This window comes from Petaurus breviceps, unplaced genomic scaffold (genome assembly GCF_028583685.1).
Source record: "Petaurus breviceps papuanus isolate PSGF00001 unplaced genomic scaffold, PetGlider_PUasm1.0 90925, whole genome shotgun sequence".
In the NCBI taxonomy this organism is placed as follows: Eukaryota; Metazoa; Chordata; class Mammalia; order Diprotodontia; family Petauridae; genus Petaurus; species Petaurus breviceps.
Genome location: NW_027187380.1, coordinates 17,486,396 through 17,509,969, shown reverse-complemented (window position 1 = coordinate 17,509,969; position 23,574 = coordinate 17,486,396). Strand labels below are relative to the sequence as shown.

Genomic DNA, 23,574 nt, shown 5'->3' with positions numbered 1-23,574 from the left:
AAGGAATTAATTCAGGTTATTCACTGGCAGGTCAAATACTGAAGCTGAAGCTTATATACTTTGGTACAAGAGAGGACTCATTGGAAAAGACCCTGATGGGAAAGATTGAGGGCAAAAGGAAAAGTTGATGGCAGAGGATGAGATGGATAGATAGTATCGTGGAAACAATGAACATGAACTTGGACAGACTTCAAGAGATAGCAGAGGATAGAAGGACCTCATGTGCTATGGTCCAGGGAGTCACAAAGAGTTGGACATAACTGAACAACAGCAACAAGCTTAAGATGTCTACTAGAAATCTGGTTCAAAATACCTAAAAGATAGTTGGAGATGTTAGATTGGCGGTCAGCAGAGAGGTTAGAGCAGGATGGGCTAAAAGATCTGAGAATCATCAACACATAAATAGTAATTAAATCTATGGAAGCTGATTAGAATGCTCTAACATTTACTATATGTTCTGCTGGGAGTTGCATTTTGAATCCCCTAGTGGGGATCTTGTGAAACTCCAAGTCTTCTGGTAGCTAGGCTTTAAGGAGGAATGGAGTCATTAAATTAAAAAAGACAAATTGTGTCAAATTAATTTGCAACAAAACGAGGTAATAAAATGCACCCTAGAGGTGTTATACATCAGAGCTTTGGAACAGCACTGTATACCAAACTTCACATTTGAAATTCAATGACACTCGGAACTTAGCACAGTGTTTAAGTGCCTGGTATAGAGCTTCATAAGTAGATGTTTTTAAAATGCCAATTTTATGAATATTATCTTCATAAATCGCTTGAACAGCTTTTATATCAACCTGACATTTAAAAGGGTAAAAATGCCATGAGAAAATATATCTATTACTTATTATTAGCTTCCTATAATACTGATTACATTGATCATTTCAAAGGGATTAATTAAGACTTAGAATATTTTCAGGAATATGTAGTAGGAGAAACATGATTGGTGGTCCTAATTCCTAGTATTTTAGTCAACAACAAAATTGTGGGCAATATAGCATACTCTGTTCCTTTCCTCCCCACTCCTCTTTCACTCTTCCTTTCTCATTTACCACCTTTGGGCAAAATGGGGTGATAGGTCACCATTCTATGAGTTACCACTTCAAGAATGAATTTCAGATTTTCACATCCAGGTTCCAGATGTTCTGGTTAAACAGCTGGGAGTGGAATCTGACTCTGGCAGAAAGGATTTAAGACATGATTTAACAGTTTGCTTCTAATGTTTGTCCTGAATTCTTACAAAGAAGCTCGAAGTTGAACTGAGAAGTTTCCCAAGTCCCAACTCTGGGCACTGAAGTCTTACATGCACACCATCATCTCTTGCCTTATCTGAGAAACTTAGAAGGGGCATGAGAGGAATTTTCTAACTCTCCTTTCTGGCACCACCCTTAGCTATAGCTATGCATCTCAGTTGATTGGTCTCAGCCTCTGATCACTAAGGAAAATGTATACTCATCAGAGGGGATAACACTATTAAATCAAATATACCTATAGGAACTTTCTTGCTATCAAAAACAAGTTTGAATTGCTCATTTTTTGAGGCAAAAGGAGCAATTAGGGAGAGACAAAACTTATTCCAGCAAAAGGCAATTCCAAGGAGAAAGATCAGCAGTCCTGGACCATTTCAAGTGCCCATCATGCCCTAAAACAGCTTCCACAAAGATTAATCTCAATTCTCTGAGCAAAGAATTGTACGTTCTGAAGTACACTCTTCTGGGATGGTTGTGGAAGTTGTGCTTACATATATGAAGATCAAACAGTGGTTTTTCCAAGGTCAAGTGAACCTAATCTGATAGCAGAACCTGGAAGATTTAGGAGATGGAGAATGGGGAATAGAAAGAGAGGAAGTAGGAGGAGCAGAGGTTGAGAGTTTTCCTGTCCATTTTGTTGTTGAGTAAATAAATAAGGCATACATAGACGACCCAGTCTTCTCTGACACACAAGATGTCCTAAAGACATTTATGGTCAAAGGAGAGAATTCCTGGGTTATTCCAGCTTCTTTCCCTGTCCATGTGGCATTATCTAGGTGACATTTAAAATACAGGCTAAATAATGCTCAATAGGAAGAAGAAGGTTAAAAAAATGAGCTCTTAATTAGAACTATCCAAAAATAGAATGAATGAGATGGCACAGAGGGTAGAGAGTATCTGATCACCACTTTTGGCAGATGTTTTAGTGTGCGTTTAAGATTAAGTAGGGGCTGGGAATGACCCATATCTGATGTTCTGTGAAATTTTAAGATTCAACACTTTGGAGGAAGGGGACTTTAGGGGACAAACAAGGAAATGAAAATAAGCTGTAAATGGGCCCATGTGATTGATACAAGCAGTCAGAAATGTAAGGAAACTTACAGAAGGGGAGCCCAGTGGCACACTGTGATTTCAACTTATAGAGCTTTGGCTTCCAAGTCTAATATTAAACAGGCCCTGTTTCCATTAGAAAGATATCTGATCTGTCCATTAGAAATCTATTATCTACAAGACTAATATGTGAATATTGTCTTTTTCAAACACTTTGCTGCTAATCCATGATTCTTATCATCCAAAGTCATTAGTAGTGATATTAATTGGATTAGACAATCTTGAATTGGAGTCATGGGAGAAAATTCATAGGTTCATAAATTTTGAGCTGGAAGGAGTCTTACAGATAATTTTGTTTTATAGATAAAGAAAGTAGGACCCAGAGGAATGAAAAGACTTATCCAAGCTCATAGGTGTAGTATATAATAGAGGCAGGAAACCAACCCAGTTTCTCTTACTATACACCTAATAAAATTTCATTACATCATTCAGCAAAATGATATTCCTGTTTTGTTTCTGACACTTACTATGTGTGACTATGAGCAAGTCATCTTTCTTCAGTGAGCTCATCTATAAAATGAAGGGTTGGACTAAATTCCTTTCAGTCCAAAAGCTATAATCCTACAGGGGGGTAAATATACACACATACATACACACACAAACACACATACACACACAAACACACACACACACACACACACTGTCCTACAAGTCACACCCCAGGCTCCTCATACAAACAGTGACCCACTGTAACCCCTCAGCAAGGACAGTAGAGTTGCTTGTTCCTATTACTCCACACCTTTTAATGATTAATTAGCATGTTAGCAATTAGGAGTTGCTACCAGAAGCCCAGTTTATGAAACTGTGATGGCAAATCTCCTCAAGCTATCTCAGCAGGGGACTGATGGATGGTAATGGAATATTTCAGCTATTGACCATCCTAGCACCTTCTTTCAAATGTTTCCCTCCTGTCCTCGTCAGCCCCCACCCCACTCCATTCCTTTCCAACTAATGACCTACCTGATCATGGCCTTATGGCCTCAACAACTTGGGTTTGACTCTCACCACTGTTTTGGAAACAACCTCCAACCCTTAAATATGTTTTATCTGCATTTTCAGGAGTTCAGGTGATCCATAAATGTCAGTGGCAGAAAGATGTATATCCCCAAAGGTCACTGAAAATGAGGGAGTCCTGATCAGAAAGTGAGTTTTCCTCTTGTAAAACTTCAGCCTCTCCATCATAGCAATATAACTTGATGTTTACATACCACATTAGCAATATAACACACCTCCCACATCTGCTAAGAAAGCACAGAGATAACTGAAACTAGTTTAGGACTTAGTAATAGAAAGGAAAGGAGGAAGGAGAGAGAGAAGGAAGGAAGGAAGGAAGGAAGGAAGGAAGGAAGGAAGGAAAAGAAAATTATGTCAATGGCTGTATTCTGTGCAAGCACTGATGATAAGGCTTCATTCAGTCAATGAGATTATACCGAGCACCTGAAATTCCAAAGGGACAGTTCTAACCTAGATGAGGTCATAACCTTGTCCAGAAAGCAGGATACACACATGTGAATAGAATGCTTGACTTGGAGTCAGGAAAACCTGAGACACAGTATGTCAAGTACTTTGCAAACCTTAAAGTCCCATATAAGTTCTAGTTATTATTATTATAGAGAAATGACAAATTAGCATTAATCAGCAAGCATTTATGAAACACCTAGCATATGGTGAATATTTTGCTAGGCACTGGGGATATAAATAGAAATCACATGAAAAAAGTACAAGGCAAACAGCGGAAACTGTATATAGAAGTTACACAAGAGCAAAGAATGGTCAAAGTGGATAAAAATTAATTCAGAAAGACTTCCTATAGAAGGCATATTTTGAGCTAGGTCATGAAGGCCAGAATTTGACCTAGAATGAGAGAAGAATCATATGAGAGCTGGAAAAGGCCTTAGAAATTATCTACTCTAACTCTTTCACTTTATTTTATTTTTAACAATTCCTTTACCCTCACAACAACCCTGGGAGTTAAAAGTCATTATTAACCTCACTTTATAGATGAGAAAACTGAGGCAAATAGAGAATAAGTGACTTTCCCAGGATCACATAGCTAGTAGAGAGTCTGAGGCAGGATTTAAACTCAGTTATTCCTGACTCCAGATCCAACATTCCATCCTCCAAGCCACCTAAGTGGTACATTTTACATTAAGGAAAACTGAAGCCTAAAGAAAGGATGTGAGTTCACAAACATCATGCAGGGCAGAGTTGTTACTAGAACTAAGATTCCTTATTTTTTCCATTATATTACACTGGGTATTCTAGGCTAGGGGTGGAGAATTGGGCAATACAAGCCATGACACAGAAATAAGAACAAGCAAGATGGTGTAAGGGCAGGAAAGGAATTAGTCAAACTTAGGATGATAGCTTTAGAGATGGAAGGGAACTCACAGACCATCAAGTTCTACCTTCTCACTTTACAAGATAGCTTAGAGAGGCTAAGTAATTCACTCAAGATCACACTAGGAGTTGTGTCAGAAGTGGAATTTGAACAATGATTATGTATCTATAGAGTCAGTGTTCTTTCCACAGTACCTCACTGCTTAAGCAAAGTCTTAAAGACACATGGCTGTAAAAATTTAACAGATGGAGAATAAAGGAGAGTTGGTAGTTGAGTTTCTCATAGAAGCTTCTCATTTTAGTCATTATTATGTTGGTTTCTTAAGTGACATCTGAATCATTTTTCTGTTATTTACCAACCAAAACTCATTTTTCCCTAGCATTGCCGGGCACATAGTAGGTGATTGAAAATGTCTGTTAAGTAGGATTGATTTGACTGCTTCATCTATAAATATGAGAGGGGATAAAAGTATCACCTGAACAATTATAGATTGCTTTGTGCTAATAATGTTCAGGAGACAAAACAGATCATCTCATTTATAGACATCAGGACAAGCTCATTGGGCTGGGGAGGGAGGAACCACTCATTGACTTGGCAACAAAAGACAGCTAATGCAAAAGAAAATGACAACACTGGACTGTCATTTTTCCAGTCCCTTGGCTGACTAATAATGGAAGATGTCAAAGGGGTGTCTTCACACTTTTAATGTCAGAGTAGGAACAGACCAACGAAAGGTTAGAGGTTGCTTAGGAAAAGTATAGAAGAAACCTCAGAGGCTCCTCAATCCCACAGGATTTCAGTGATGGATGGATGGATGGAACTTGATTTTTAAAAACACCACTCAACAAGAGAAGACTGTTGATCTAGAAAGCTTATTAAGTCAAGTGTAAGCAAGATCCACCAGATTTTGAGACATTAAAAAAGCTAAAGGCCCATATTTTTTTTTTCCCCAAAGAGATTAGTTCTACATGTTCATGGGAAAAATCAGGAGTTAGAGGAAGAGGATTTATATTTCAAAGGGAAAAATATTCCATCAGTGGTGTTCTGGAACCAGCTCTTGAACATTCAATCATTAAACTTATGGTTATGAGCATTGACACCTTGGGAATCAGCAAACACTACAAAATCAGGGTTTGGTTTTGTTGACTGTCTTCTCTTAAAAAACAGAAAATGTTAACAGACACTCAAGAATTCCCTTTGAAAAGTCAGCATTGCTGACATGTTATTTGTGCACATTTGTTTCTGATAATTCTTTTAAATTTCCTCTCTGTTCTAATTTCACCTTGTTCATTTTTTAAATTTTGGCAACAAAATTTTTCTCTGTTTTTTTTTTTCTTGATCAACAGGTTAATGTTCGTTGATTTTGTCAGGCTTGAAAAAAAATTAGTCTTTAGTGGCAACTAGAGATTATTTTTAAGTTTCTCTATTTCTCCAACTTAATTTTTTTTCTTTTTTACTTGATTTAGGGGTTTGAACATATTTATAGCCTTTTGAATTGCCTTTCATTGTTGTTCAGTCATTTTTGTCATGCCCAATTCTTTGTGACCCCATTTTGGGGTTTTCATAGCAAGAATATTGTAGTGGTTTGCCATTTCCTTTTCCAGCTTATATGACAGATGAGGAACTGAGGCAACCAGGGTTAAGTGACTTGCCCAGGGTCACACAGCTAGTAAGTGTCTGAGGCCAGATTTCAACTCAGGAAGATGAGTCTACCTACCTACCTTTTGATTGCATACTTGCCCATTAATACTTTATTTTTTATTTTGTTAATATTAGCTCTTTCTTCTGAGCACTGCTTTAGCTGTGTCCCATTAATTTTGGTAAATTGTTTCATTGTTATTCTAATCATTAGCATAATTACATATTTTTCTTCTAGGATTCATTCATTAACCCAATCATTATTTAGGTTGTCAGTACTTAGTCTATATTTAGTCTGTATTTATGATCTTTTGCTCATATTTCATCATTAATTACTAATTGTATGGCAAACTTCCCTATTACTGTCAAAGACAATCTATTCTTTTAGTTACCCAAGTTTGAAACTTCAGCACTATCCATGACTCCTCACTCTCTCTCACCCCAAGTATCCAATCATTTTCCATACTGCATTGGTATGGTCTCCCATATGTCCCTTCTCACCTGTATTTTTTCAATAGCCTCCTAATCAATCCTGTTGCCTCAGATCTCTCCACTCTCCTATTCATCATCCACATAGCTTTCAGTGATTTTCTTAATATGTGGGTCTTACCATGTCACCCCACACACCCACACACTCAATAAACTTCAGTGTTTCCCTATTTCTTTTAAGAGCAAATATAAACTCCTCTGTTGATATTTGAAAGCCCTTCCAAACTTAGCCATATCCTACCTTTCCAATGTAATTATACATTATTCCCATTCCTGCACTCTGGCCTTTTTGCTGTATGTCACACATGACAGGATTAGAAGCCAAAGCAAGCTCTAGTACTCTGGGCTTGAAGCCAGAAGGATCTTAGCCCTAGACTATCAGAACAGAAGTTGGGGAGTAGGAAAGATGGGGAGGGGAAGGAAAAGACAATCCCTAGAGGCACAGGGAGACAGAACTCAGCTGCATATTAGTCAGGGCAATAGTATCTACAACCTGGGTCACAACCAACTCAAATGCCTGAGCACGAACTAGGAGGCCTTACAGGAGACCAGTGCAATTCAATAATATCCAACTAGGTCCAGCTAGGGCCAGAGGAAGGATTGTTCAAAAAGAAAGAGGCAGAGAGAGAGACCACGGCTAGCACTTACACTAGACCACCGCTTATACAGAGGCCAGAGATTGAGGCAATAAGACCTAGTGTTGGACCTCTCATCTAGAAGAAAAGTATCTGTAGCCAGACTACAAAGGGGACAGAATCTAATGGAATCTACCCAACCAAAACACCAGTAGGGAAAAAGAAGCCCATCCCTGGCTCATAGCTCCAACCCAGAAACTGAGGCCTAAAATATAAATAACAGAAGAAAATACTAGACCCAAGGAAGAAATGTTATAGGTTCTGAGAACCCCAAGAAGTAAACACAGAAGAGAACTCAACCATAAGTAGAATCAGAGCTTTAAAGAAACCAATGGCTCAGTTACATGAACACTAAGAGTGATTAGAAGAAATGAAAGAAGAGATTACATGTATACACCTATACACACATATACTCACATATATGCACATATATGTATATGCACAGACATATGTATTTACACACAAACATATGCATATGCACATATTAATCCATAAATACAATTTGTCATATATTTCATATATGTCATAAATTATATGTGTGTGAGCTCTGGAACAAATCAATGAATTAATGAATTCATAATAATGAATAAATGAAATTTATAATAAATTATAAAATACATAAAATTATAAATGAATTATTTGTTAAGCACTTAGCATGTGCCAAGACTGTTCTAGGCATTTGGAATAGAAATACAATAGCAAGATAGTTCCTGCCCTCAAGGAACTTAAATTCAAATGGAGGAAACAACACATAGAGAGCAGTAGGAGCCAGGATAAGTCCCAGAATCCATTTGCTAGAGCATTTCCCTATTAGGTTGTCTTTCAAGTAGTCAGTATATATCTTGCATGTACCTATTTATTTATGTTCTGTCTCCTTGTCAGCTCCTTAATGTAAGGAGCCTATTTTTTTATTCCCAGAACTTAGCGTGGTGGCTGACACATAACTAAGTGCTTAAGAAGTGCTTTTTGAAAGATTAATTGATTGACTAAAAAGCAATGTAAGTTGTCAACAACCATATAAAAATTGTTCTAATTCACTAATAAGGAGAGAAGCACTCATCAAACAATTCTGAAGTTCTACCTCATGTCCAATCAATTGACAAAGATGACAGAAATTAGGAAAATGACCATTGCTGGATTATTATGGGAGAACAGGAGTGCTAGTGCACTATTGATGGAGCTATGAATTGATCCAATCAGTCTGAAAAGCAACTTGGAGTTGTACCCTAAACTGTGCCTACTCTTTGACCTAACAATGTCAATATTAAACATATACAGAAGAGAACCCAGAAAGATTAAAAACTCATGCACACAAGTTTCTATAGTAGCATATTCTGCTGTGACAAAAAACAGAGCAAGTGATCATTAATTAAGAAATAGCTGAACAAATTGTGGGATATGACTGTAAAGGAATATTATTATACTATAAGAAATGGTGAAATTAATGATTCAGGAAACCTGGAAAGACTTATGTGAACTGATGCAGAGTAGAGTAAATAGACCCAGGAGAACAATGTGTAAAACAGAGTATAACACATAAAGGAAAATGACTGAAAAGTGTTCGATCAATGATCAAGGAATTGACTACCTATAAGTCCAACAAACTGAAGATGAATTGTTTCCCTCTTCTTGGCAAAAAATTGATTAGACTAAAAATGAAGAATGAAACATTTTCAGACATATTCAATATGTTTTTTTTTACTTGCTACATGGAAGAGCTTTTATCTACATTTATTTCTTAGTGGGCAAAAGAGAAGTAGATATTGGTGTCACTAAAAGAAAAAAAGAAAGAGTAACAACAAATTATTTTTTAAATGAATAAAGAATAGTAGAAGGAAATTCAAAGAGGGGTCATAGACAAACAGAGCAATGGTCTAACCATCATGTTAAATTCAATGTATACTTTTCTTAAAAAATATAATAGAGATTCACCATTTCATATACAACCCTCCTTTTTGTTTGTTGTATTTGGAAATATAAATGCTGGTTGATGCTTGGCATGTTCATAATAAAAAAATTTTAAATGAATAGAACCTAAGTATATACATTCATATCCATAATGTATACAAATTAACAAAAGGTCGTTTGGGAAAGGAATGTACTAACAGCTGGGAAGATCCGAGTTAAAATAGACCTTAGATGTCATTATGTCCAATACTCTGATTTTACACAAGATGAAACTAGGCTTAGGTAGGTTAAAGTGATTTCCCCAAGGCCACAAGGTATTAAATTGTGAAAGATGGAATTTGAACTAAGGACACATAACCTAAGAGCTAGTATTCTTTCTTCTGCATCATGGTCCCTTGGAAAAGATTTCATATAGAAGGTGGTACTTGGGGTGAGTCTTGAAGAAACTGGGGATCCCAAGAAGCAAAGGTGAGGAGGGTGTCCATTCTAGGTATGGGGGAACATCCAGGGCAAAGGCACTGAGAAAGGAGAGGAAGTATTATGAATGTAGAATGGCAGATAGGACAGTTTGCAAATTAAGAGAGGCAGAATAATGTATCTGGAAAGAGTGGGAAGGAAGCAAAATATGAAGAAACTTAAATGTCAAATGTCAAGGAGTTTACATTTGATCCTAGAGATAATAGGAAGTGATTGAGTATAGGAATGACATTCTCAGACCTATAATTTAGGAACAGACCCTTATTGGCAGTATGCAAAATGGATTGAAAAGGAGGGACATTTATTGAAGGATTCATTAAAATATCCATTGTAATATATTTCAATATTCTAAATGAGATGTAAATGAGGCCCTACACTAGTTTGGTGGATATTTGACAGGAAAGGAGGGGACACAATGTGAAATATGTTTTGGAGATAGATTACATCATAAGCTTCTTGAGGGCAGAGACTGGGTTTTTTTTTTGCCTCTTTTTAAATAGCTAGCATTTAGCACAATGCACAATACATAGTAGACGCTTAATAAATCTTTATAATTGATTGATAGAAAATTTGGCAAATGATTAGATAAGGGGATTGTGGATGACAGCATGACTGTGAACCTGGGTGCCTAGAAGAATGAAAGTAATTACAAAGAGAAATAGGGTTTTTTGGGGGGAAATATGAATTCTGTTTTGAACCTGTTGAGTTTGAGATATCTACAGAATATTAGATACAAATATATATGTGTATACACACACACACATATATATACATATCTTACCCTATACATATTTATCAGTTCTTTCTCCAGATGCAGATAACATCTTCCTTCATAGGTTCTTTGTAGTTAATTTGGGTATACAATAATAGTAATATTGTTTTAACAACTTTGACCAACAATCTCTTAAAGGCCAAATCTAATGACTCTCTTCTCTTTTGCAGCCTCCTGGAGCTCTCTGCAGTTAGCCTCTTCTCTCTGACACTACAATGAGATTACTAGATGGTTCTGTGGATAGAGTGCTGTGGCTGGAATCAAGAAGACATGAGTTCAAATCCAGCCTTGTTTGTTTTTTCTTTCACAATATGATTAATAAGGAAATATATTTTACATGATTACACATAAATAATCTATATAAAATTGCTTACTATTTTAAGGAGGGGGATGGGAGGGAAGATAGGAAAGGAGAAAAATTTGGAACTCAGAAATTTTTATGGTAGTCATCTCCAGGGCAGGGGGAAGGGGAGTGGAGGAAAAAGGGGCGGGGGGAGAAAGTTACATGATAACTTTAATATATATTTAAAAAGGAGAGCAAATTGTGCAATAATAGATTTGCAGTTTTATGTACAATCATACTTTTTCTATTCTACTGTTATAGATATGTTTGTTTTATTTCTTAAGTTCAGAATAAAATATTAAAAAAAGGAATTGTCAATCATCTTAATTAATCAACAAGTATGTACATTTACTACATGTCAAGCAGTATAAGTCCTAGAGAAATTAAGATAAAAGTAAAACCATCCCTCTCCTCAATGAGCTTACATTCTAATAGGAAAGTCAATGTGTACTTACATAATCATATATAGAATATAAACAAAATGAATACAAGGTATTTTGTGGAGGGAAGGCACCAGCATCAGCAATGAGGAGGGATGGGGGGAAGGGAATGAAGGGAGTGATCAGGACTCATGTGGAGGGTAACACTTGAGCTGTGTCTTGAAGAAATCTAGAGATTCCAAGAGGCAGAAGTAAAGGAGAACATGTTGTAGGCAAGGGAGACAGCAAGTTTGCAAAGGCATAGAAATACTAAATAGGTTATTATATCTGAATTATGGAGTGTTTGGAGGGGAAACAAGTATAAGTAGACCAGGAAGGTAAGAAAAGGCTAAAGTGTAAAGAGCTTTAAACGCCAGACAGAGGGGTGAATATTTGATCCAACCAAGAGGTGACAGAGATAGGGAGTTACTGAAGTTACTGCGCTGAGGTTCAGTTCTTGACATAGTCACACTTATCCTTCAGGAAAATCAGTTCTGTGGCTATATGGAGGATGGACAGGAACAGGGAGAGACTTAGAGAAGCAAATAATAAGCTATGGAAAGGTCCAACTAAGAGGTAATGAGGGCCTAAATGAAGGTGGTAGATGTGTGAGCGTAGGGAAGGTGACATACATGACAATGTCGTGAGGGTAAAAATAGCAAGAATTTGTAACTGTTGGGATACATGGAGAAAGGAGTAGAAGATAACACCAAGATTGTAAATAGGAAGAACAATGGTGCCTTTGATAGTAATACAAAATTTCAGAAAAAGGAATGGGTTGAGGAGGGGGAAGGTTCAAAGATAAAAAGTTCCATTTTAGACAAGCTGAGTTTAAGAAACAGCCAAGAGTTACAATGGATGGTGTTGGACTTTATGTGAAAAAGATGAGTTAGAATCTTGTCTTACTAGCTATCTTTCTGCCTCAGTTTTCCCATCTAAAAATGGGGGGTAATAATAGCACCTACTTCACAAGGTTGTTATGAGGATGAAATGAGATATATGGGGGGCGGAGTCAAGATGGCAGAGTAGAAGCATGCTCCGGCTTCCACCTTCCCCAATCCATGTAAAAGGGGGACTCTGAACAAACTCTGCAGCAGCAGAACCCACAAAATGACACAGAGAAGCTAACTTCCCACTGAGGACAGCCCAGCAGGCCAGCAGGAAACAAGCCAGTGCAGTGCTCTGGGAGCTGAGCCCAGCCCCACGTTGGGGCTTTAGCCCCAGGGCGGGCCTGACCAGCAGCAGCCTGAGGGACTCCAGATCAGCAGCAGCTGTGGCCTTTTCCAGATTTATCAAGACATAGATGCAAAGGACAAAGTGAGAGGGCAGTGCAGTGGGGACTTTGGGACCCAGTAAGTGAGAGTGCGTGGCTTTTGCCCCCAGGGTGAGAAGCCACTGAGATGCCAGCACAGCCAGCCAGCACCATGTGGCAGCTTCAGCTCCTGGCCTGCAGAGTGTGGGGGAACCAAGCACCAGTCTGAGGGGTAATCGCTCTTGCTTTAACCTTCTTGGATCTGGATTGCAGTCTAGGGTGGAGGTCCTGGGGTGTGTGTCCAGCTTGCCAGAACCTGTGGAGACCTCAGAGAGGGCACCTATCTAATACCTCCAGAAGCTGAGAAAACTCCAGCTTTTTGGACCAAAGCTCCCCTGTCTGGTGGCATAGTCCTACTGTGGCAAAAAGCCCAGGGGTCAAGCGACTGAGGGGCAACATGACCAGGCAAAGGAAACAAAGCAGACAGAAGATTCCAACATTAGATTCCTATTTTGGGGACAAAAAGGAGCAAAGCATGGAACAGGAGGAAGACAGTGGAGTCAGCACTCCTGCACCAAAAGCTTCAAAGGAAAATACGAGCTGGTTACAGGCCATAGAGGACCTTAAGAAGCAGATAAGAGAAGTGGAGGAAAAATTGGGAAGAGAAATGAGAATGATGCAAGAAAATTATGAAATGAGAGTCAACAGCCTGACTGAGGAAAATAACACCTTAAAAAACAGACTAACTCAAATGACAAAAGAGGCTCAAAAAAGCAATGAGGAGAAGAATGGCTTAAAAAGTCAAATTTGCCGAATGAAAAAAGAATCTCAAAAGCTCAATGAGGACAATCATTGCTTCAGAATTAGATTGGAGCAAATGGAAGCTAATGACTTTATGAGAAATCAAGATGCTGTTAAACAGATCCAAACAAATGAAAGAATAGAAGGCAATGTGAAATATCTCATGGAAAAAAACCACTGACCTGGAAAATAGATCCAGGAGAGATAACTTTAAAATTATTGGACTACCTGAAAGCCATGACCAAAGTAAGAAACTAGAAATCATCCTCCAGGAAATTCTCAAAGAAATCTGCCCTGATGTTTTAGTACCAGAGGGCAAAATAGATGTTGAAAGAATCCACTGATCACCTCCTGAAAAAGATCCCAAAAAGAAAACTCCTAGGAATATTATAGCCAGGTTCCAGAATTCCCAGATTAAGGAGAGAATATTACAAGCAGCCAAGAAGAAACAATTTGAATATTGTGGAAACACAATCAGTATAACCCAAGATCTGGCAGCTTCTACACTGAGGGATTGAAGGGCTTGGAATATGATATTCTGGAGGTCAAAGGAGCTGGGATTAAAACCACGAGTCACCTTCCCAGCAAAACTGAGTATCATGTTTCAGGGGAAAATATGGTCATTCAGTGGAATAGAGGACTTCAAAGCATTCTTGATAAAAAAAAAAAAAACCAGAGTTGAATAGAAAATTTGACATTCAGGTACAAGAAGCATGAGAAGGTATACAGGGAAAAGAAATCATAAGGAACTTATCAAAGTTGAACTATTTATATTCCTACATGGAAAAACAATAATTGTAACTTATGAAACTTTTCTCAGTCGTTGAAGGGAATAGAAATATATATATATATGTATATATATATATATATATATATATATATGTCTATATATGAGGGTATATGGGCATATGAATATATATGTGAATTTGTTTACAGATATACATAGATAGAGGGCACAGGACCAATTTAACAGGAAGGGATGATAGAAATTAAGAGGTGAGAGAGGAATATAATGAGAGGAGATGGGGAGAGTCAGAATGGGGTAAACTATCTCACATAGAAAAGTCAAGGGAAAATGGTTACAATGGAGGGGAAGAATAGGAAGGCAAAAGGGAATGGGTCAACCTTATTCCCATTGAATTTGGCTTGAGGACGGAATGAAATACACACTAAATAGGGTATCTCACCCTCCAGGAGAGTAGGGAGGGAAGGGGATGAGAGGGAGATGATGGAAGAAAGGGCAGGCTGGGGGGGGGGAAGGAAGTTGGGAGCACCCACTTTTGAAAAGGGAGGAGATCAAAGTAGAGAATAGAACAAGTGGTAGGTGGGATAGGAGGGAGGGAAATATAGTCAGTCTTTTACTATATATCTACTACGTTATTGTTTTGCATTAGCCATACATGTACAACCTCTACTGAACTGCTTATCTTACCAGTAAGGATGGGAGACAAGGGAGGAAGGGAATGAATCTGGAATTCAAAGTTTTACAATCAAATACTCAAATATATATATATATATATATATATATATACTATTGTTAATACTATTTTACATGTAATTGGGAAATAAGATATACAGGCACTGGGGCATAGAGATCCACTGGAAAAGTCGAAAGGGGTATGGGAAAAATATGGGAGAGAGCAGATTGGAGGAGGAGATATCCTGTGGGACTGCTATTTTGGGGCGGTTGGGTAGTGGAAAAACGGGGAGAAAATTTGTAACTCAAAATCTGGCGGAAATGAATGATGTAAATCCGAAGTTAATAAAGCATTTGAAAAAATTAAATAAATAAGAGATAAAAAAAGAAATGAGATTTATGTAAAATATTTTGAAAATCTTTAAACTCTGTATCAATGTTAGCTATTACTGTTATTATTCAATTCACATAGAATATCCAGTTGAAAAATGTACAATAAACAATGGTACAGTTTTCGAGTTCAGGAGAAAGTCTAAAAGAAGAAATATAGATCTGGGATTCATCTGCATAGAGATGATAATTGGATCTATGGGAGTTGTTAAAATCACCAAGTTACCAAGTGAGAAACTATAAAGAACCAATTGGCAAACATGACAAAAGATGAGAACATTCAATGTTGGCAAAGTTGTGGAAAGCTAGGCACATTGATATATTGATTATTAGAGTTGTGAATTCAGTAAACTACTCTGAAAAGGAATTTGCAGTTGTGCCAAGAACATGACTGAAATTCCTATACCTTTGGACCCAAAGATTTTACTACTAGGCCTATACTTCTATGATGTCAGACAAAAACAAATGTCCCAAATATTCCAAAATATGTGTAGCAATGCTTTGTGGTAGCCAACAACTACCATCAAAGTAAATAGTCATCATCTCAAGTCACTTAACTTCTATTTGCCCCAGTTTCTTCATCTGTACATTAGAGATAAAAATAGCATCTATCTCCCAGGATGGTTGTGAGGATCAAATGAAATAATAATTGTAAAGTGTTTCACACAGTGTCTGCCACATATTAAATGCTATATAAATGTAAGCTATCATCATCATCATCATTATAGTCTGAACAAATTGTGGTACATGAGTATAATGGAATGTTCCTACATAATAAGAAATTATGAATATGAAGAATGTAGAAACACACATTATGAACTGATCCAAAGTGAAGTATTCAGAGCTCAAAAAAATGCACATGATTACCAGAATACTAATGGCAATAACAACAATTACAATTATTTTACGATTGTTGTTTAGCCATTTTCAAGGAAAAAACTCTTTGTGACTCCTTTTGGAGTTGTCTTGGTAAAGATACTGGAGTGGTTTGTCATTTCCTTCTCCAGTTCATTTTACAGATGAGGAAACAGAGACAAACAGGGTCAAGTGATTTGCCCAGAGTCACACAGCTAGTAAGTGTCTGAGGTCAGATTTGAACTCAGAAATATGAATCTCCCTGACTCCATGCCTAGTACCCTATCTACTGTGCCACCTAGCTACCCAAAAATATCCATAAGTAAAACTAAATGCTTTGAAATTATTATGAATAAGCTTGGGACTATTCTTATCCATGGGCCTTGGTCGATGCTAGTAGCAGTCATCCTCAGGTGATATTGCCACAATGTTAATTCTAAAAATTAGCCATTCATACTTGCCAGGCATACAGAAGCCATGCAGAATAGCCAACCAGTAGGCCATGGGAGAGATAGTGAGCCTACATTAAGAACACTCAGAGCAACAAAGTATCTACTTACTATGGTGGCTGGGACCCTTTGGGAGACTTCCAAGGTCTTCCTTAAGATTCTTACCTTAAATTGCCACCATCACTCTCAACCAGTGAGTGGGTTGTAGGAACAGGCAGAAGTAGCACAAGAAACATGAGGAGGCATGAACTGGTAAATTACTTTGTGGCAGGTTCTTTCACATTTCTCCTTCTGTATTCTCTGTCTGAGGGCTCTTAAGTTTCAGTATTCAGTGTGGTAAGAGAGAGTTTCCCCCTCCCCAAGGATGCCTCTCATTCTATTCTTTTACCAGGATTCCCTTTGTATTTGTTTTATTGAACTGGTTGGATAGAGTTCTAGTCCCACTTTCTTTGAAAAGAGCCAGATGCTAGTCCTTTTCCAGTAATTTATGAATGCAAAAGAAGTCAAAGACAGTAACTCTGAGATTAAGATTAAATCTCCAAGAATTAGGAATTTATGAGGACTACATTTCCACTGAGTTTTTAAAAAACTCTTTTCAGGAAGAAAAAGGAGGAGGAGGAGGAGGAGGAGGAGGAGGAAGAGGAAGAGGAGGAGGAGGAAGAGGAGAAGGAGGAGGAGGAAGAGGAGGAGAAGGAGGAGGAGGAGAAAGAGAGAATGAAAGAAAGAAAAAAGGAAAGAAAGAAAGAGAGAAAGAGAGAAAGAAAGAAAGAGAAAGAAAGAAAGAAAGAAAGGAAAGAAAGAAAGAAAGAAAGAAAGAAAGAAAGAAAGAAAGAAAGAAAGAAAGAAAGAAAGAAAAAGAAAAAAGAAAGAAAGAAGGAAGGACGGAAGGAAGAAAAAAAGAGAAAGTAACACTTGTAAAGTAAATAGCACATGAATTATTATGCCCACTTTACAGGTGAAAAAAAAATACATCTCAGGGAATTCAAATGACTTACCTATGGTCATACAAGTAAGTGTCAGAGCAAAAATTCAAATCCAGTTCTCCAAATGCTAGACCCCAGTGCTCTCTGTTACACTATGCTGCTTTGACTGATGAGTCAAGACCTATAGCACTATAGGACAAATGCTAGTCTCTTAAAAATGTTCAAAGTCATTCTTTCACTGCCCCCACTTGCTATCACCTTTTTTGCAAATACATCCAGTCACAGGTTAAATATGCTCCTGGAATGAATGCACACACCATTTGTTGTTTGTGGGAATAATGAATATTGAATGTGTTGGGACCAAGTAAAAGAAAATTCATCATTCCACCTACTCAAAATTCAGAAGACTGGGAATGATGTGAAGGGGTAAAGTCAGACCAATGGGGGAAAGCAATTCACTTGAACCAAATACAAAATGGGTGTTATAAACTCAATACTAACCAAAGCCCTCTTTTTATTTAATCATTTCTGTATTCCCATACATGGGCAACTAAGTAGTCCAGTGGATAGAGCATGGAGTCTGGAGTCAGGAAGACCTGAGTTCAAATCTGGATTAAGACATTTACTAGATGTATGACCTTGGGCAAGTCATTTAACCCTATTTGCCTTAGTTTCCTCATCTGTAAAATGAGCTAGAGAAAGAAATGGCAAACCATTCGGTATCTTTGCCTAGAAAACCCTACCTGGGATAATGAAGAGTCAGACACAACTGAAACAACTGAATTGTCATCTATAAAATTGGGTTAATAATCCCTATATTACCCTCCTCATAGGGCTGTTGTGAGGGAAGCTCTTTGTAAACTCTGAAAGGAAGAAAAACAAGTGGGGGAGGGGGCACTGATTTCTTTTGCTTAAGGAACTCCCAGCAAACAAAATTCCCTCTGCCAATGTACCTTCTTTATGACTTACAGCTTTTAAGAATTCCCTAGAGCACTTACAAATTAAGGGACTTGTCCAGAGACATAACCAGTCTGGTGTTTTTTCAGAGCAGGAATTTGAAGCCAGGTTTTCACAGCTTTAGGACCTGTCTCTAATCCCTATACCAAGCCGCGTTTTTGTAAAGTACAACAGTGAACAAATATCATTCCACGTCCAAGATTTTCATGCAATCCTGGGATAAAGAATTTTGGAGCACTGTTAAATTCCCTTTCACCTTTAGCTCTACTTAGGAAAGGAAAAAAGGAACATGAAAATTGCTTTTATACTGGGATCTTCTGGCATTCCTTACCTATTAGTGATAGCAGATTGGTCACCCAAGGCAAACACTGATGAAGTAGTTGATCAGGTTCCCCAATCATATTTGCAAACAAGCTTTCATTTCCTGCTTATCAAGGCTCAGTAGGGGTATTTTGTCCCTTTAAATCATTGTCTTAAGCCAGTGATGCAAACCACTGAACAGTGCTTGCCATAGCCAGAGCCTGGATGCTCAATGCCATTGAACTCAAGGGATGGATAATTAGTATTGAAAGGTGTGATTGCAGCCCAGCCGACCAGCTAATCAGCCACTGATTTCTCTCCAATGTCCTAGATCGTTTAGAAATCTTAACCAAGTAGGAGGCTGGGGAAATTATCCTGAAAGCAGAGTATTCCTTTTCAAATATAAACACAGGACAATTAACCCAGCAAGTTAGCCCTTCCTTCCTTATTAAGCAGGCTTTAGGAGCTCAGGATAGAGGCTGGAGGGACACACAGCTTCTCTCCCCATAAAGCCCAGCCTCCTAAGTCTGTCTCCCTGGTCCTATTCCATCAACCATCTCCATCGTTTTCCAAAACTGTCACAACCTTGGGTCTACTCGGCAGAACCTCTCAATCTCGTGCTTGTTTTGCAAACACTGGCTGCTTCACAGAAACCTGCCTCAACCTGATGCCTCTGGTGTGTTATGTTCCCTCTTGAATGGAGAAGTGAAACGTCCCAAGAGGTGTTATTCTCCTTCCTCACTTAAGACCAAAATACAATCTTTATCCCTTGACTTCCAGGACCCCCTCAATCCTTCCCCCCACCTCAAGTTCTCAGGAGTCAATTCTGCCAGTAAAGTCAAACTTGACATAAAACTTGGTTAAATATTTAAAGCAACATTCATAGAAAAAACAAATTTCATGGGCAACTGAATAACACATCTCAGACTGGAGGAGAGGATTCTCTTTCATTCTCAGGGGTGGTTTCTCCTTCCCTGACAAGACCCTCACTTAACTAGGTGGATAAGTATAGAAGCATACAGTTGCTTATACATCAAAGAATACTTTCTCCATTTGCTTTACCTTGTTTCAAACTCAGAATGGCTGACACAGATGCCTGCAAAATAAACACATGGCAGGCCACAAAATGCCTAATCTGAGGGGCCCTAGCTATCTGTCCATTCTCATGGAAGAAAGAAACAGCGTATAAACAAAGTTGGAATGCAAGACTCAATGTATTATCAACACAGTACATTCACTCTTCTGCCGGTGCCAAGGTAGACACAAAACTCTGCATTATGTAACCAAAGAAATCAGCAAAATCTTCAGAAAAGAGACTTTGTTCCTTAAACTCTTCTCCTACTCGAGGTATGGGGTGAGATGATCTCTAAAAATCAAGCTGGGAAAGTTCCCATGTGGTCAGTCCCTGGAGCAGAGGGTTCCAGGGATTTGAACAACAATAACTACCACTACCACTACCACCACCACTACTACTACTACTACTACTACTACTACTACTACTACTACTACTACCACTACTACTGTGCTGTTGCTGCTGCTACTACTACTACTGCTACTATTGCTACTACTGCTACTACTCTCCATGATTCAGAAGAGTACAGGCCACAGGGTGAATGCCCCTTTATCCTCCGGGGGAACCCCATCTAGCTTAGAGTCATAGAATATTAAAGCTGAAATCCTTTGAGATCATCTACCAGGAGTGAGGAACCGGGGGCCACGAGATCACATGTGGCCCTCTAGGTCCTAAAGTGAGACCCTTTGACTAAAAACTTTTGACCTTAAACTTCACATAAGTTTGGATTCAGTCAAAGGGCTGCATTTCAGGACCTAGATTTGTTTGGATTCAGTCAAAGGGATGTACTTGAGGACCTAGCGGGCCACATGTAGCCTCAAGGATGCAGAATCCCCACCCCTAAATTAGTCTCTCATCCATGACCAGCCAATCAAGTTATTCTCTAGATATTACCTTAAAACATTGCACTTGCCTGCAGCATTTGCATGAAATGCCCTAATAGACTCCTTTTTCTATTTTGCAATCATTACAAAATCCCCATCACATGACATTTATAGCAAGTAATCATACCTCAGTCTCCAGTTTGCTCCTAGACTCTGCACTCATTCTATATGCCACACCTAGTCTCTCCAACTTCCTCTAAGTTACCATTAATAATAATAATTTATACTAGTCATTAATAATAATAAATGCCAGACATTAGTATTATGCTTAAAAATAATGCCTAACATTTATATAGTGCTATAAGGTTTCCAAAGTGCTCATTTGATTTGCACAACAACCCTGAAAGTAGGTGCTATTATCTTTATTTTGCAGTTAAGGAAAATGAGGCAGACAAGATGTGACTATCTAGGATCACATAGCTAGGTAAGCATCTGAGGTAGGATTTGAACACAGGTCTTCCTGACTCCTGATCCAGCTTACTGTACCACTTACCAGTCAATTGGCTCCAAAACATCAGTTCCAGTTATTGGGGGGGGGGTGGAAACAAGATGCTATTATATGCCATTTTTCATTGGTCATTCTACTCTACACTATGCTCTAGTATGTCAATGAATGAGACCATCACTATTACTCAGTAGCCCTAGCACTACATGAATGGGGAGATTCCCCCATTCACTAAAGACCTCTTCATTTTACAGGAGAGAAATTGGTCATTTCCATAATTTTTGCTTTTGGGGTCCCAGTACTTGAACTCACTGAATGAATGGCACAATGGGGGGGAAGGAATCTCAAATTGATAACTGTCATTACTGTCATTCTCAGATTTTTGTCACATCAAGCCAGAATCATTATGTGTCTCAATCAAACACTATTATTGGCTAAAGATTTTTTTAAATGATAGAAATATATCACAGCTAAACTATTTCATATGGTCTATTGCAAACACAACCATTAAAAGTGTGGAAATAGTCCCTATTCAGGACATGTGCTATCTGTTCACAGAGATATTTTCCATAGTGACTACCATATCCACACTAAGCAAAGTGTTCTGGGACTGATATCCCAAAGCAGATTAACCCTGTTATTGTCCCAGTTCAAAGGTAAAAAAGTACCAGTGTTTATCCCATAGATTTTAATACATCCATTCCTTTTGAAGATAGTGGTGTACTATATGTTCTTCCTCCCACACCTCAGAAAGTTTCTGGGTGCACTCTGATCAGACTTAGCAAAGGATACATGTCACCAAGTTTCCAAGATTGCCTTGGGAGAGGTTTTGTGTATATGTGTGTGTATGTGTTTCTTCACTGACCACTGGACTTTCTTTTCACTGTTTCTTATGAGGGAAGATTGAATCACAAGGAGATGAGTTGATTTGTTCAGGGCAAATGAATCAGGAAGGAGAGGTTTTTTTGAATACAAGTTTCCTAAAGAAAAAGAAAAAAAACTTTCTACTGGTCAAAGCAGTCTGAAAATGGAATGGACTGCCCCTAGAAGATGTCAGATTCCCTTTCATTGGAAATCTTCCCATGGAGTTAGTATCACTGCTTTATGACAGCATTGGAGAAGGGACTTCTATGCAAGTATAGATTGGACAAGGTAACTCCCCAAGGTTCCTTCCAGTTTAATATTTCTTTGAATCACTAAACCAGTCATTTCAACTAACATAAGCACATGAACTCAAGACCTGAAATAAATGCAGATGGAAATAAGTAAGATGTTAATAAATGCTAGAAATCCAGTCAATGACTTGGTAGTAACCTTTCCATCGTTATCTAGTTGAATATATACCAATGTGTGGCAAGAAGAGAGGGGACTTGATGAATTTTTCATCCAGAATGCTGAGGAAAAATGGATAAGGCTCTGAGTAGGGTTTAACTGATAGGGTCAGAGACATTGAGATAAGGTAGATGGTGTTAGGAATGGGACAGATCCAAAGATGTGATTAATGTGGTCAGAAAAAAAGAGAAACATGGATTGGTCCAACTAATAAACGCTCTTGAAAGTGCTAATAACATTAAATATAAGGTCTGAAATATTATTAGGGTTTGCTGAAATGTTCTTTTTTTTTCTTTTTTACTTAAAATATTTTTGTTGTTTTATGGGAATGGAAAAGGGAGTTACAGGAGGAAATTTAAGTGATGTAAAAAGAAAAGATATCAATAAATATTTATTTTAAAACAAAAACATATAAAACATGATTTAGCATAATACTGTGGTACAAGATGGAGAAGAAGAAGGAAAGGAAAAGAGGAAGAAAAAAAGGAAAGGATGAAATATATCAGTAAGGAAAATTGGAGATTTGATGTAGGAAAGATTATCCTTCCAAGGTGTCTGGTCATCCTGGTCTTTCCTTAGACTGAGAACATTCACTGCCAGCAGATGTATTACTCTGTCATCATTGAGAATGGAAGGAACAATGGGAAAATTTTGGTGGGCTAGCAAAGTTACTTTATAGGTTGACCCATTTTTTGGAACATATCCTGAAGCCTGTGCAAAGCCAAGGTTTCTCCACCCTGGGCCAGGTTCCTTTACCCCACCCTGGGGGTCTGCTGCCAGTATTTGCTGGCTGTCTTTCCAATGTCAGGTTTTCTTGTGAAATGCCTCATACTTCCTGCTCTTTACCATTCCCCAGATCTGAACATGCAACCTCTCCCTGGGTACCCACTTTTGTGGTCTGATGAAAGGGAGCCAAGGGTCGATTAAAGACCCAGGAGTTCCTATCCAGGCACAGGATAGTGAGTAAAATAAGCACAGAATCTTCCCCCTCCCCAATTCTTCAAATTCTCTCTCTCTCTCTCTCTCTCTCTCTCTCTCTCTCTCTCTCTCTCTCTCACACACACACACACACACACACACACACACACACACACACACACACACACACACAC

At 38.2% G+C, this 23,574-nt stretch overlaps 1 long non-coding RNA gene across 1 annotated transcript in view; it reads right to left on the bottom strand.

The window, feature by feature from the left end:
* Positions 1-23,574, bottom strand: part of LOC138152267 (uncharacterized) — a 54,768-nt gene that overhangs the window by 5,657 nt on the left and 25,537 nt on the right. The gene's annotated exons all lie outside the window — the stretch shown is intronic.